At 41.3% G+C, this 14,491-nt stretch overlaps 1 protein-coding gene across 4 annotated transcripts in view; it reads right to left on the bottom strand.

The window, feature by feature from the left end:
* The window catches only part of LOC126278199 (leucine-rich repeat-containing protein 24), a 1,518,316-nt gene that overhangs the window by 77,105 nt on the left and 1,426,720 nt on the right, over window positions 1-14,491 (bottom strand). For all 4 annotated transcript variants that reach the window (XM_049978119.1, XM_049978117.1, XM_049978118.1 and 1 more), the window contains one exon: window positions 13,616-13,684. The gene's annotated coding sequence lies outside the window, so the exon portion shown is untranslated. The remainder of the gene's footprint in view (window positions 1-13,615; window positions 13,685-14,491) is intronic.

Raw genomic sequence — 14,491 nt, 5'->3', positions numbered from 1 at the left:
TCTGTCCATATCTTCTTCTAGTCTTTCTATCTAAGCCCCATCTTCTGTCCACACTATTTTCACCTCTGCCCTCAACCTAATTGTAGGTGATTCTTTTGCCCACAGCACTTTGCAGACAGCAAGTGATTTGACAATCAAGCTTGGCTCCGTTGTCCACAGCACTTTCCAGACAGTAAGTGGTATGTGAATCAAGTTTGACTGAACTCGATTCAGTGACTGAGGAAGACATGTGTGCAACAGAACGACAGAATGATACTGACGAACTTTGTGGGGCTGCTTTGAGTATCACTAGGAATATATTGAGGATAGGAACCCACGTTTAGAAACGCCATCCAAAGAAGCCAAAGCACGTCAAGTTACAGTGGTTAGCAACTGCCACTAGATCAGCAGTAAACGTGACTTTGTAGGAAGACGTACTGTAGGCGAAAACTCTGGTGATATTGTTTATTATTTAATGATCAGCTGTGGAGAAGATGTAGCTAGGTGCTGCATAGACCGAGCCTGTGTCCTACGAACGCGATGCTCTGTTGTTTCGTTGCAGGCAGTTAACGACACGGGTTTCCATCCGATGTTTATGTCTCTCCTGTACATTGGAAAATACCGGAGATTTTAGAGGTTTCAGGGAAAAAAGTAAACTGCGGATAGAAACCTGTGTCCGAAGCCATTGTCCACCAAGGCAACTAAGCATCGCTTTCATAGGATATAAGGCCTGTCTACGCAGCAGCTAGCTCCATCTTCTCCGATGCCGATCGTGGCAATCCGTCTCAATCATTGAACAACAAACTACTTTGCGAGGCGTTTCCCCTACACGTCATCAGTGTACTAAGCCACATTTCCTGCCGAACTGGTGACCTAGCGGCAGGCACTGGAACCTGTGACTTCGACGCCCTCTGAAATATAATCCTAAACCACTGGATCGATTTCACACAGACCAAGTTTTGTCTGGAAAGTACTGTGGGCGTAAGAACCACCTACTATTAGGGTGAGGGTGGGGGTGAAAATGGTCACGTAAGAGGACAGAGAGAGCGACGAAGGAGGTGGCGGGGGAGCAGAGGGACAGAAACAACATGGTGGACGAGACGAACGGAATGAGTGGGAGCAGGTGGAGGAGGAGAGAAAATATGTAAAATGTGTTTAAGCAGTGCGGTGGATCGACCCTGGTTTCCAGAACGTTGTGATTATTACCCAAAGAAACACACTTTAGACCAGGTTGACTTATACTTCGTTTCTAAGTATTCATTCTTCAAAGCGGTAGAATTTCCCACCAATGTATGACTCGAAGGGGATAATACAGACGGAATTTTTCCTTTTCGAGAAACGGTCCACCTAAAAAAAACGCCTTGTCGCCATTACATAAACGCCAGCCCGCAACAGTTCAATTGAGAAAAGCGATGATGTAACTAGGAGCCGAGTCAGGAGAACGCGGGTGTTGAAGCAAACTTAGACAGATCAAAGATACAGCGTGTGTTACTGTGACCTGTGATGAATGAACGGAATGGACAGTTGTGGAGCAAAACATTGCCTTAGCGAGTTTACCGTGATGCTTCGTCTCGTCAGGAGTGTTCGGTACTTGAAACTGTATAGACTTGCTCGTTACCAACTACATCTCGATGTCTCTTCCAGAAAGCATTCAGGCCACTTTGTCCGATGATGGTTTGGTCTTTCCCTTTTTGTTTGGAAATGTTGAATACACATTATTGTACTGATTCCAATGTTTCTATCCCTCGGAGTTATAGTGATACACATATAGTGATATACATCGTACTCATTAAAGGTGAGTAAGCTGCTATAAAAGTCATCTGGATTGGTCTGACATGGCGGCGCCAACATCTCCGCTGCTGTCTCAGTCTCGTGTGATTTTTAGAATGGATGCGAGCAGCCGCTCGACCTAGAGTGCGGTGAATTTCCCCTAATTCAAAATGTCGCTCAGAACATTGAAAACTGATCGAATACTGGTTACTACGCTTCTTCAGTCGCCTCGACTGCAATATGCTGGTCTTAGAGTACCAGAGCTTCAGTTCTCTTATGACTTCTTGACAAAGAGGCTGAGTTCCAGTTTGTTCTCTATTATTTAGACCACTGTGTCATATGATTGTGCATTGTTTCTCTACTTTTACACCAACATAGTATAGATTGTTGCAGTGTTGCTCCCGTCCAGTTACAGGAAACGTATCAACAACTCATCGTTTTTTCAATGACCACTTTGTTTTTGGTCCTATAGCGGCGTGCTACAGCACTGCAGCTTGGAAATTTCATTGTCTACAAAGACTGCAGATACGTATCTGCAAACGAACAACAAAATAATTACATAACCCTAATTTTTAGAGACGAGAGTGAAAACCACATCACTACTCGTTGTATAAGTTAGTCGATTTAACTCTAGCGTTTATAACAGCTCGTGAATTTCATATTGCAGCAAAAGAAGAAAGACGTGGTTTATTGCCTAAAGTCTTTTCTACTCTCCTAAAACCACAACGGTCATTAGCAACATTATTTTGTGTGTGAGTCAGTGTGTGTGTGTGTGTGTGTGTGTGTGTGTGTGTGTGTGTGTGGGTGGGTGTCAGAATAAGAGATATGAGATGAACTCAAAGACAAAACTCTTTTACAGATCTAACAAAAACTTGCGATATAAAACATTTGGTATAGGGATTTCGGCACTGCTTTTGAGCGGTGTGCCCACTGGCTGTTCACTTCAGTCTCTGTCGAGAATGGCGCAAATATCATGCTTCCTCTGGCGCGGCGGCGCTAATGCCCATGAAATGTGACGCAAACGTCCGGACAGCAAGCTGTTCAACATCGCTCAGTATCCCCATATTCAGTGTATTTTTACTGTGGAGAAGAAAACTGGCAGCATCGGTCGTAAGTGTTTTGAAGCAATTTCTTGTAGCAAATCGATTTCAATTGCTGTGTGACCATCTTCAGTACAAATGATAAAAACATGAAGACTCATGTAATAAATGCAGATATCAGAATTTCAAAGAGAAGTAGTAGGGAACGTGGTGTCGTTTGCTGGTCTGCGGTCTTGTTTGTCTTTCACCGTTGGTGAGTGTTGATGACTGCACTGGTGTCGAATGCCAGTGTGACACTTCAGTATTTTAGTGGACGCGTTATAATTTCCACGACTATGTGTACTTTAACACGTTTATGGCATGTAAAGCAGCTGTGAACCGTATTTACTTGCTGCAGCTGATGCTTTTATCCATGCGTTACAGACGTGTTGCAAGTTTTTCGCATTGGTTATTCAGACTAGCGAATTTTATTATACGTAGTAATTGACGTTGGTAAGCTGCACTTTCGAACTTCTGATGTCAGCTGTTGATATTCGTGAATTACTTCGAGGTTATAAGAACTTTGCTCACTGGTGTTACTGTAGTCGATGCTTTGCTCACACTATTATACAAATTAATTATTGGTTAATGTTTTTCTTATTATCATTTTGGATCCGCAGTTCGTGTAAGGCATACGGTCTTGGTACGGCGTGGTGCAAAAGCTAAAGCGCCTCTACACCCTAGTACTTGAACATATGCTGCTATCGGTAGTTAGTTGTCTGAATTTTTATTACGAGCTCCGAGATCGTTTAGTTGTTTCTCTCGTTCGAGTCATTGAGTGTCAAAAGAAAGGCGGTCAGTTACAGTCATCCCTGGTTGCAGTTTATAAAGAATTAGCCGCATTTGCAGCTTGAAATGCCATACCTTATACGATTACACACTGGTCAAGAAGAAATCATGAAAAAACCAGATGTAAGTTTTGGAGCTGTACTAAATGTGGGTCAGTTATTTGAGACAGCGGTAGCAGCACAAAGGGTGTTAAATATCAAAGCATAAAGCTTTGTACTTAGACCGTGGTAGAAAAATAAAGCGATGCCGTATAATGCTACAGTTAATAAAGACTTATGTAGTTCCAAAACCTTATGAACATCCGTAAATGCTGAGAAAGTACTTTGTTGATAATGTTCAGCAGACACGGTTTCACGTACCATTCCTTCGAAAAATTTGTGAGAGACAAGATATTTGTATATTAGACGAGATACTCTGCTGTGTGAATAGTGGAAATTGACTATGAGTAATGAAAAATTTGAATTAATCCACATGAATACTCAAAAGGAATCCTTTAAATTTCGTTTACACGTAAGATCTTGCATTGTGAAGCCTGTAAATCCAACTAAATACTTAGCAAGGTCAGTTTTGATATATTGTATAATTTTTATTAGCTGAGTCGCACATAATAAATTTGATAACGAGACTCGATCGTTATCGGGCTTTTTCATATCAAAATATTTACAGGAACAGCTAAGCTAAGGGGACACTTGGCCAATTGGCTGTTAACAACTCAAGGATATGTCAGCTTCGCAGTGACACCTGGAACATCAGTAAATCGTAGGTGCATACAAGTACTGATTTCGTGTACTGTCGCTGTTACTAAACAGTACGGCTATTGTTCATGTCACTTTGAAAGTACTAGAAGAATGTTGTCTGAACTTACGATTTATACATGTTACAAGCATGAGTGCAAAACTGACATTCCCTTGCGTTGTTAACAGCCGGCTGCCGAAGTTTCCTCTTATCTTAGACACTACTGCACATATTTTAATCTGAAAACGACTGGTATCTGTCTAAGCTAGCTATCAAATTTCTTACACGCCACCTTGGCTAGCAAATATTTTACAAAAAAATCAATATTCTCTACACTTCCAGTGTCCGGTAACTATACATGCTTAAGGATTACAGTGATGAATAACTTGAACTAGAGTGATCACTTATTTAATGTCATGGCGAAAGCGTCTGAGGGACTGCGATTTATAGGCACAGTACTTATAATATGCACCAGTCTACTGAAAAGACTACCTGCAGTTCGCTTATCCACCCTCTTCTCGATACGGCTGTGCCGTATAGATTCCGCTTCAGATGGGACTGACAGTCAACTTCGAAACAGTTTAAAGAAGGTAAACAATATTTTAAAGCTATATAGGGAAGACAATGTCACAGATATGATACACGAGGAGGAATGGCAGTCATTAAAACAAAGACGTGGCAGGATATTTTCACCAAATTTCAGTCCCCAGCTTCCTCCTCTGAATTTGAGAACGTTTTCTTGGCGCCCACCGAAATGGGGAGAAATGGTCGTTGTAACAAAATAGGAGGGATCAGAGCTGGAACTGAAAGATTTAAGTGATCGTTTTGTCTTCGCGCTATTAGAGAAGGGATCGCTAGAGAAATTGCTTGGAGGTGGTTTATGAACACTCTGGGACGTATTTCATTGTGAAGAGTACAATATGCTTCTAGATACCCCTATGGTAGTGAACAACTTAGCGCTACATTACTGACGTAGTGTTAGACTATTGCAACTAGCAGAACCGCAGATACAGCCCACATTGGAATGCAGCATTTCACGCTTGCAACAAGAGCGGACACAAGGCCCCCATTTGTGAGGGCCGTTGGGTGGCAACGGCAGAACATAAAGCGCCATACCACAGCTTCAGCTCGGAACTCACAACAGCTGCGGGAACTCCCAGAAAGTTGTCAATAGAACTCGACACCAATGCTAGCAAAGGGGAGTTTCAGGTTGACTCGGACGAAACACCGACACGTTTAACCACCTGCCCCCTCATTGTTCTAATCGGCACAGCGGTAAATGGAGCCATACAGCGAACTAACGACACCACAAAGCGGACAAAGAAGGTAATAAGCTCAGCACAAAAATGCATGTACAGCACTAACTTTGTAAGCTTCTAACCTTTCTAGACTTGACGCATTTTGTTTCCACATAGACGAGAATAGATACATCATGTGATCAAAGGTATCCGGATAACTCCAAAAACATAGGTATTTCTTATTAGGTGCATTGTGCTGCCACATAGTGCTTGGTACTCCATATCAGCGACTTCAGTAGCCATTAGATGTCACGAGAGAGCAGAATGGGGCGCTCCGCGGAACTCACGGACTTCGAACGTAGTCAGGTGACTGGGTGTCACTTGTGTCATACGTCTGTACGTGAGATTTCATCATTCCTAAACATCCCTAGGTCCACTGTTCCCGATGTGGCAGTGAAGTGGAAACGTGAAGCATACAGGCCGACCTCGTCTGTTGACTGCCAGAGACCGCCGATAGCTGAAGAAAGTCGTAATGTGTAATAGACAGGCATCTGTCCAGACCATCACACAGGAGTTCAAAACTGCATTAGGATCCACTGCAAGTGCTATGACAGTTCGGCGGGACGTGAGAAAACTTTCATTTCACGGTCGAGCGGCTGATCATAAGCCACGCCAGTAAATAACATACGACCCCTAGCTTGGTGTAAGAAGCGTAAACTTTGGCCGATTGAACAGTGGAAAAACGTCTCGTGGAGTCTCAAATCACGGAACACAATGTGGCGATCCGATGGCAGGGGATGGGTATGGCAAATGCCCGGTGAACTTCATGTGCCAGCGTATGTAGTGACAACAGTAAAATTCGGTGGCGATGGTGTTATGGTGTGGTCGTGTTTTTCATGGAGGGGGCTTGCACCCCTTGTTGGTTTGCGTCACACTATCACAGCACAGGCATACCTTGATGTTTTAAGTACCTTCTAGCTTCCCACTGTTGAAGAACAATTACAGGAAGGGGACTGAATCTTTCAACACGATCGAGCACCTGTTCATAACACACGGCCTGTGGCGGAGTGGTTACACGACAATAACATCCCTGTAATGGACTGGCGTGCACAGAGACCTGACCTGAATTCTAAAGAACACCTTTGGGATGTTTTGGAAACCCGACTTCGTGCCAGGCCTCACCGACCGATATCGATACCTTTACTCAGTGCAGCAGTCCGTGAAGAATGGGTTGTCACTCCCCAAGAAACCTTGCAGCACCTGATTGAACGTATGCCTGCGAGAGTGGAAGCTGTCATCAAGGCTAAGGTTGGCCCAGCGCCATATTGAATTCCACCATTACCAATGGAGAGCACCATGAACTTGTAAGTCATTTTCAGTCAGGTTTCCGGATACTTTTGATCACATTGTGTACGTTATACCTTTTGCTTACTGCACACTTGACAGCGTATTGCTATAAGGATCTTCACTATTGGTATTACTGCTGCTGCTGCTACAACAACAACAACAACAACAACAACTACTACTACTACTACTTACTAAAGACACACATGTTTAAGACATGTAGATCATTTTATTCTTTCCATTCTCTGACACTGTTTCTACTGCGTTTTCTGATAGCGAATAAGTAGCCTGAATTGCTTACATGTTGTCATACCTCGTTTCGATTTTGAAATTTTACATACCTATGATTAGGATGTAGAGTACTAATTCTTCCATATTTCAGGTTACACGTTTTCTTGACATTTTAACCTTTTGATAGCAAAATTACAACATACACTTTATCAACAGTTTAACCACTTTTGGACGCTTCTCATTTTTTATATCAACATAAGCTTAGCTCCCGCTGCTTCGCTCGCATAGACTGTATCGTTGGCACAGGCAATATTTTTCTTTTTCTTTGATAGAATTTGTATGTTACTGTGCCCATCCCTCATGTATAAGTCTACACATTGTATGTCTGTACACAGCTGCCAGTTTCTGCATAATTAAACTAACTGAGCAAGCGTCATTGAATTTCATATAGCAAGTTAAATAAAAGGAAGAGGGAAATCGGAAAGTGATTCTGTAGTCATTAACGCCATGGTTACACCCGGTACTGAGTTCTCTCAACTACATCGGATATTCCTGTAAACAGAATTGCATTTAACATTGGAGACTACTTTGTCATCAGTTATCATTAGTTTGCGTAGTACTTACAACAAAAATAATTTTATAAACATGTATTAGGGCTAATGAAAGAATAATTATTTAAAAATCTGTTTCCTTTGTACGAAATTTTGATAAGCTTATTTGTAGTGGTTACTGCTAAATAACTATCTTGATATAGTTCACAAATTGCAACCCTTTCCAATCTTTTCGTGCTAATTACGGCTACAGACGCATGGTACTTTTCGAATGTACTTCTGATTAAAAAAAACATTCTGCTTTCATAATGAAGTACTTTCATAAAGCATCTCACCCTCTATTTCATATCCTTAGTGACTGAATTTCCACAAACACGGAACATACCTTATTTTATTTCTGATCATAAATCAAATATGAAATTTCAGCGATGTAGAATTAAAAGTGTTTTAGCAATTAATTAATAACGATTTATTTAAAAAATAAAGAATTATCAGCCGCTATTTCACCCCCTTATGATCTGAATACCCATATATATGCTGAACGAAATGTATATTTACTTCCGAGAAACGAAATACCCGTTTTCGTAGATCTAGCTTCAAAATTTTCAAAACACAATTCTTCCCCTACTTCTGCCCTTTCGGAATGGAATTTCGAAAAATCCATTCTTACACGATGCCTACTCTGTAACGTGACTACCCTTTTCAAATTTCAAGTTTCTGTTCTTAGTGGTTGGTGCTGGGTGATAATAAGCAAGTCAATCAGGACATTTCCTTTCATACATAGCGATAATAAACGCAAGTTGTGGAACTTTTGTATCTGGTCGCTTGATACTGAAACGTGCTCATATCTTATTGAACTGGCAAAAATATGATTTCATATATTTACCGGTAGTATCTTTATTCACTGCAATTCGTGTACTTAATAATGGTGTAAATTTGTTGTTTAAGGCCTGGTAACGACATGTTAGGTCGCCACAACCGGTAGCCTATAAACTAAAATGGACATGAACTTACAGCCTACGGCTTTTTTATATTTATTAAATGCATATCTGCTGCTATCCCGCCATCCAACATTGCACGAATCGATGCACCTAAGTTAAACTAAAATTAGTAGTTGGTTTTAGTTGTTTGTGAAGGATAACCAACTGACGATGGCCGAAATAGAAAGGATATAAAATACAGATTGGTCGTAAAGAGTAAAGCATTTCTCAAGAAGAGGGAGCTATTGACATCTAATATTAATTAATCTGTTAGGAAGTCTTTCTTGGGGTATTTGTCTGGAATATCGCCTTGTGTGGAAGGCAAATGTGGAATAATGAGCAGTTTGGACAAGAGGCACAATATAAGCCCTTAAAATGTAGTACTGCAGAAGAATGCTGAACATTAGATGTGTAGATCGAATGACAGAAGATCGATTCACATACTGGTATCAAAAAATGTATCAGTCATGCAAAAGGAGTCAACACATTGTAACTTTCCCCAGGTGTCAATATTTTATCCTGCAGCAATCAGGTGTACCGTTCGTGCTCTTGGCAACGATTTTCGACGTTACATGGCATCTGATCTACACAGTATGTCTGGCCACATTGGCAGGATATGTGACAGGCACCGTATTTCGGTAATCCGAGATCGACTTTGACAACATAAAGTGATGCACCTTTTTTACCTGGTGGGTGGCAGACTGTACTCAGTTAGTGGTTCCAGAGGATTCATCGTGTCTTTCCTGATAAATGAGTCACTAAAGGGAATAAACGAATAGCTGTATACTCCAGAGGTTGATACTGTGTTTCCGCCGGTTCCACAGTGGGTACAGGACATAGGGCTCTCAGAATTTTCCTCACTGCTTCTAGCTGTTCTTGCGAAAGATGCGGAGCAACAACGAAGATACCACTAGCTACACGTCGCAGGACACAAGCTGAGGATAAACCAATTGGTAGATGGAGAGGAGAGAATGCAATGATCGGGAGCGGTGGAAAGAGCAGTTGGTCGGAGGGAGAGAGAGAAGAGACAAAAGCGGCACGCCAGTTGCTTAGAAGTCGGTTAAACGGTGCAACTGGTGGTGACAACGTGACCGCTTGACGAAATATTGTACCCATTTTTCTCCGAAATCTTCTCATAAATACTGAGAATATATGTAGCGATATTTGGTCAGTTTCCAATCTTCTCACGTACACTATGTGATCAAAAGCACCCACACACATGGCTAAAAATTACTTACAAGTTCGTGACGCCCTCTATCGGTAAACCTGGAATTCAGTATGGTGATGGCCCACCCTTGGCCTTGATGTCAGGATCCACTCTCTCAGGCATACGTTCAATCAGGTGCTGGGAGGTTTCTTTGGGAGTGGCAGCCCATTCTTCTATCTATGTCGGTCGGTGAGGCCTGGCACGAAGCATAAGTTCCAAAACATCCCAAAGGTGTTCTATAGAGTTCAGGTCAGGACTCCGTGCACGCCAGTCCATTACAGGGGTGTTACCGTCCTGTAGACACTCCGCCACAGGCAGTGCACTATGAACAAGTGCTCGATTGCGTTAAAAGACGCAATCACCATCCCCGAATTGTTCAACAATGGGAAGCGAGAAAGTACTTGAAACGTCAAAGAAGGCCTGTGCTGTGATAGTGTCAGGGAAAACAACAAGGGGTGCAAGCCCCATTCATGAAAAATACGACCATACCATAACACTATCGCCTCCAAATTTTACTGTTGGCACCACACACGCTGGCACATGACGTTCACCGGGCATTCACCATACCCACACCCTGCCATCGGATAGCCACGTAGTGTACCGTGATTCGTCACATTTTTCCATTGTTCAGTCGTCCAATGTTTACACTCCTTACACCAACCGAGGCGATGTTTGGCATTTACTGGCGTGATGTGTGGCTTATGAGCAGCCGCTCGACCATGAAATACTAGTTTTATTACCTCCCGCCTAACTGTCATAGTACTTGCAGTGGATCCTGACGCAGTCTGGAATTCCTGTGTTATGGTCTGGATACATGGCTGCCTGTCACACATTACGACTCTCCTCAATTGTCTTCGGTCTGTGACAGTCCACAGACACTGTCGCCCTGTACGCTTTTGTGCTGTACGTGTCCCTTCACGTTTCCACTTCCCTGTCACATCGGGGAGACGGGACCTAGGGATGTTTAGGAGTGCGGAAATCTTGCATGTAGATGTATGACACAAGTGACACCCAATCACCTGACTATGTTTGAAGTCCGTCAGTTGTGCGGAGCGCCGGGTTCAACACTCTCACAATTTCTAGTGGCTACTGAGGTCGCTGATATAGAAGGCCTGGAAGTAGGTTGTAGCACAATGCACCTTACATGCAAAATGTATGTTTTTGGGGGAGTCCGGATACTTTTGATCACATAGTGTAGTTCACAGAAGAAGATTTTCGATTTGGAGTGACAGTAAATCTAAAGTAAAATCACTACGGTAGTTGTAAACAACACAACCAAAATTCATGTATGTAAATACAAATATCGCTTGAACTAGTCCACCTACGAATGAAGTGTGATTCCTTTACGGTTTAGTATATAATCAGAATTTAGCACACACTCAAAAGACGCAAACGTTTCATGAAAAAAAAAGAGCTTCCACCAGAAAATAGTGTTTGGTGCAACTAACATGTTGGGGGTTTAAATTTTTATTAATGCATTTAATGCTCTAGTGCTACCGGCCCCAAAAACATAGCGTTTCATTCACATATCTGAACCAGTATTTTATTCCGTAAAGCTGTGATTCTTTTTCGTAAGAAAACTTGTACGAAATTGTCCATGAAAATTCCAAATAGTAGAAGACTATGTTGGGAACACGTAGCCAACCCATCAAACTAACCATAACACATTTTCTGAAACTAGAAATAAATTGTTTTTCGCTTCTTCCGCTTTCTCCTACTATATACTGCCAGCCTTTCCCTCCTTTCCTCTACATCCCCTACCCACCTACCAATCACCCTTTACCTATATGCACCCGGAATTCGAACTGCTACTAATAATACGTTGTGGGCCAACAGAAACGGATTTCAAAGGTTGTCTTTGTTCTACTTCTTATTCATTCATCAGGTTCTGTGGTACAAAACAAAGGCATTTCTTCATGGAACGAGTCACGACATAGTTTACAGAGTTCTAATCAGGCAATTTATAACCAAACCAGTTAAATAATTAATAAAATATGCAAAAGATTGTAACACTTTACAGAGAAACGTTCTTAGTTACTGCGAGAAAATTATTATACAGAGTAGAAGGAGTGAGCCATCAGAAATCCTATCAAATTCGATTTCATTACTTAAGGTTTATCAAACAATTTTTTCAGTTCTGCTGGATGCCGCCAAGTAGTGCACATCTTCAAGGAAGTTGTAACAATAGAAGATGGAAACTGTGCGGAGCATCGCAAAAGGTTATAGTATGTCGTTCCCCATTTCTTGCATATCGTTTCCTCATCTGTTGTTCACTTAAAGAATGCTTCAGTTTCTTCCGAATGATCCAGTATTGTCAACAACAAATTCCATGCCTAGATATATATACAGGGATGGCAGGACTGGAATTCCGAGACAGTTGAACAAGATACGTTTGTTGGAGCCCAAGCTTACTGCATAAGTTTTTCTAGTTTTGTTCCATACAACTTTCTCCGAAAATATGGAAAGCGAAGAGCCTTCAGTAAAAGAGATTTGTTTCACAGTCCAAAAAGTGAAAAAGTGCTCATAGCTCTTAAGGTGTGAATTTTATAGCTTACGTTTACTATATATCTTTGATTCCAATGATCGTTCGTGCCATATCCCTGAATACTAACCACCCTGTACATCGAAGCATGTTGTCAGTCGCTCATACCAATCAAATGCGTCTATGAAAAAAAAAACTATTCTAAGAGTAACATTTATTCTCAGCACATCACATTCGTTGACTTCCCACCTAACAGTCTTCCACCTTACAGACTACTCTAAAACTCTTACTCAGTCTCTCATACCATGCAGCTGTGTCTACAAAAAAAGCTATTCTAAGAGTAACATTTATTGTCAGCACATCACATTCGTTGCCTTCGCCAAGTAACAAACAGTCTTCCGCCTTACAGACTAATCTAGAACTCTTACTACGTTACGTATCCATTTGTCAACACAAGCGAGATTTAAATACATAACAGTACTTCTGCACGTACGATGTCATATACCACCATAACTTTCCCCACCTCAGTCACAGCAGACGTCGAGTAATGGCAGGTTCAAACGAAGGGGATCCCAACACACTCAAGAGTCAAAGTTTAAACTCGGTTCCATAGTTTGCCAAAAGACTCGGTTACAACATGTATTTCGATATTACACGGCTCTATTGTTCCACTTTACGTTATTTTTATTTACATTTGTAGTTTATTTGTTGAAAATCTTTAAGCTTCTGGGTGCAGGTTATATGCCTAGGTTGTTCTGAGGACTTAGCCTCTCAACTGACAACAGCTGAAGAATATGAAGAATGTTTGTTGATCCACAAAACTTTTGGTAGAATAGTGTAACGTCGTATCCTCCAAATGTAGAACGTTGTTCTTTTAAATTTAAAGACAAAAGAATATTCGACAAAGTGTGTAAAGGTTCATGGGAAGATCAGATTGGATAATCTGAAACATAAAATTTCTTTAGTTTATCTTGTATATGTAAGAGGAAATGCGTGGAATGAGAGAAACTTTAACACATTTAACTGGCGGCTATGTAAAGTGGATAAGCGGCTTTGGAACTTCAAATTTTTCTGCGAAGGGAACTGTGGAAGTTTAGTTCAAATTATTTTGAGAAGCTTAGGGACGTAAAACTAAACAAGTCAGTGCCCTGGTTCTCGTGGTGAACATGAATGTTTCACCGTCGTTAATAAGCCAAAGAATAACAATCAAAATGAAATTCAGATACTTACGTAGTCGAATAACTGCCGATGTAGGGACTAGACGAGAAAACGCCGAATAAACCAGGAAGACGCAGGTACCTGCGAAGAGAAATGACATCTTCACTTCCACCATTCAGAACAAGACCCATAATATTTTCATTTGGAGCATTATATTGTATATGAATGTGGAACAGAACAAGTTAATAAACGGAGCGAATTCCCATTTTAATGAATGTTTTATACGAATACGCTCAATGTTACATGGAATGCAATGTAGGTAAATTAAAAAGTTCCAGGGAAAATTGTTCTACGTTAGGGCTGGAAAATTGCATCAAAGAAAGGAACGACAACTGGGGCAGGTATACGCATTGTGGAATAATACTTTGCTACACACATTGCTGTACTGTTTCACACACTGGACAAAGTGAAATGTCGGTCAAAAAAGGAGAACTACCGGAAAAGACGCTGGGGGCTTATGATAAGTGATGTTCATAGGGCTGAAGAGACGGTAGGGGAGGCGTAGAATATACAAGCTCTGTTATGCATTAGAGAAAGTGTTATTAAAAAAGCAAGCGTTTATTAATGTAGAATGAGAGAGATGGCAAAAATACAACCCAAACGTCTCTCTTCTTTGACGTATCTCTATCACAGGATTACCAACAGTGTAAATGTGCCAACATTAATGTTAAACAATTAGAAAAGTGCTGAAGTCTGACATAAAGCAGTGTACTGTTTGCCCAAGTGTTGCTGAATTTATAATAACATGTGTTCTGTCGCGACTGGAGGGGGATGAACAACTACAAATGGTTAAAATGGCTCTAAGCACTGGGAGTTGATATCTGAGGTCATCAGTCCCCCAGAAATTTGAACTACTTAAACCTAACTAAACTAAGGACATCATACACA

This window comes from Schistocerca gregaria, chromosome 6, assembly GCF_023897955.1.
Source record: "Schistocerca gregaria isolate iqSchGreg1 chromosome 6, iqSchGreg1.2, whole genome shotgun sequence".
NCBI classification, from domain to species: Eukaryota; Metazoa; Arthropoda; class Insecta; order Orthoptera; family Acrididae; genus Schistocerca; species Schistocerca gregaria.
This window is presented reverse-complemented; position numbering and strand designations above follow the sequence as displayed.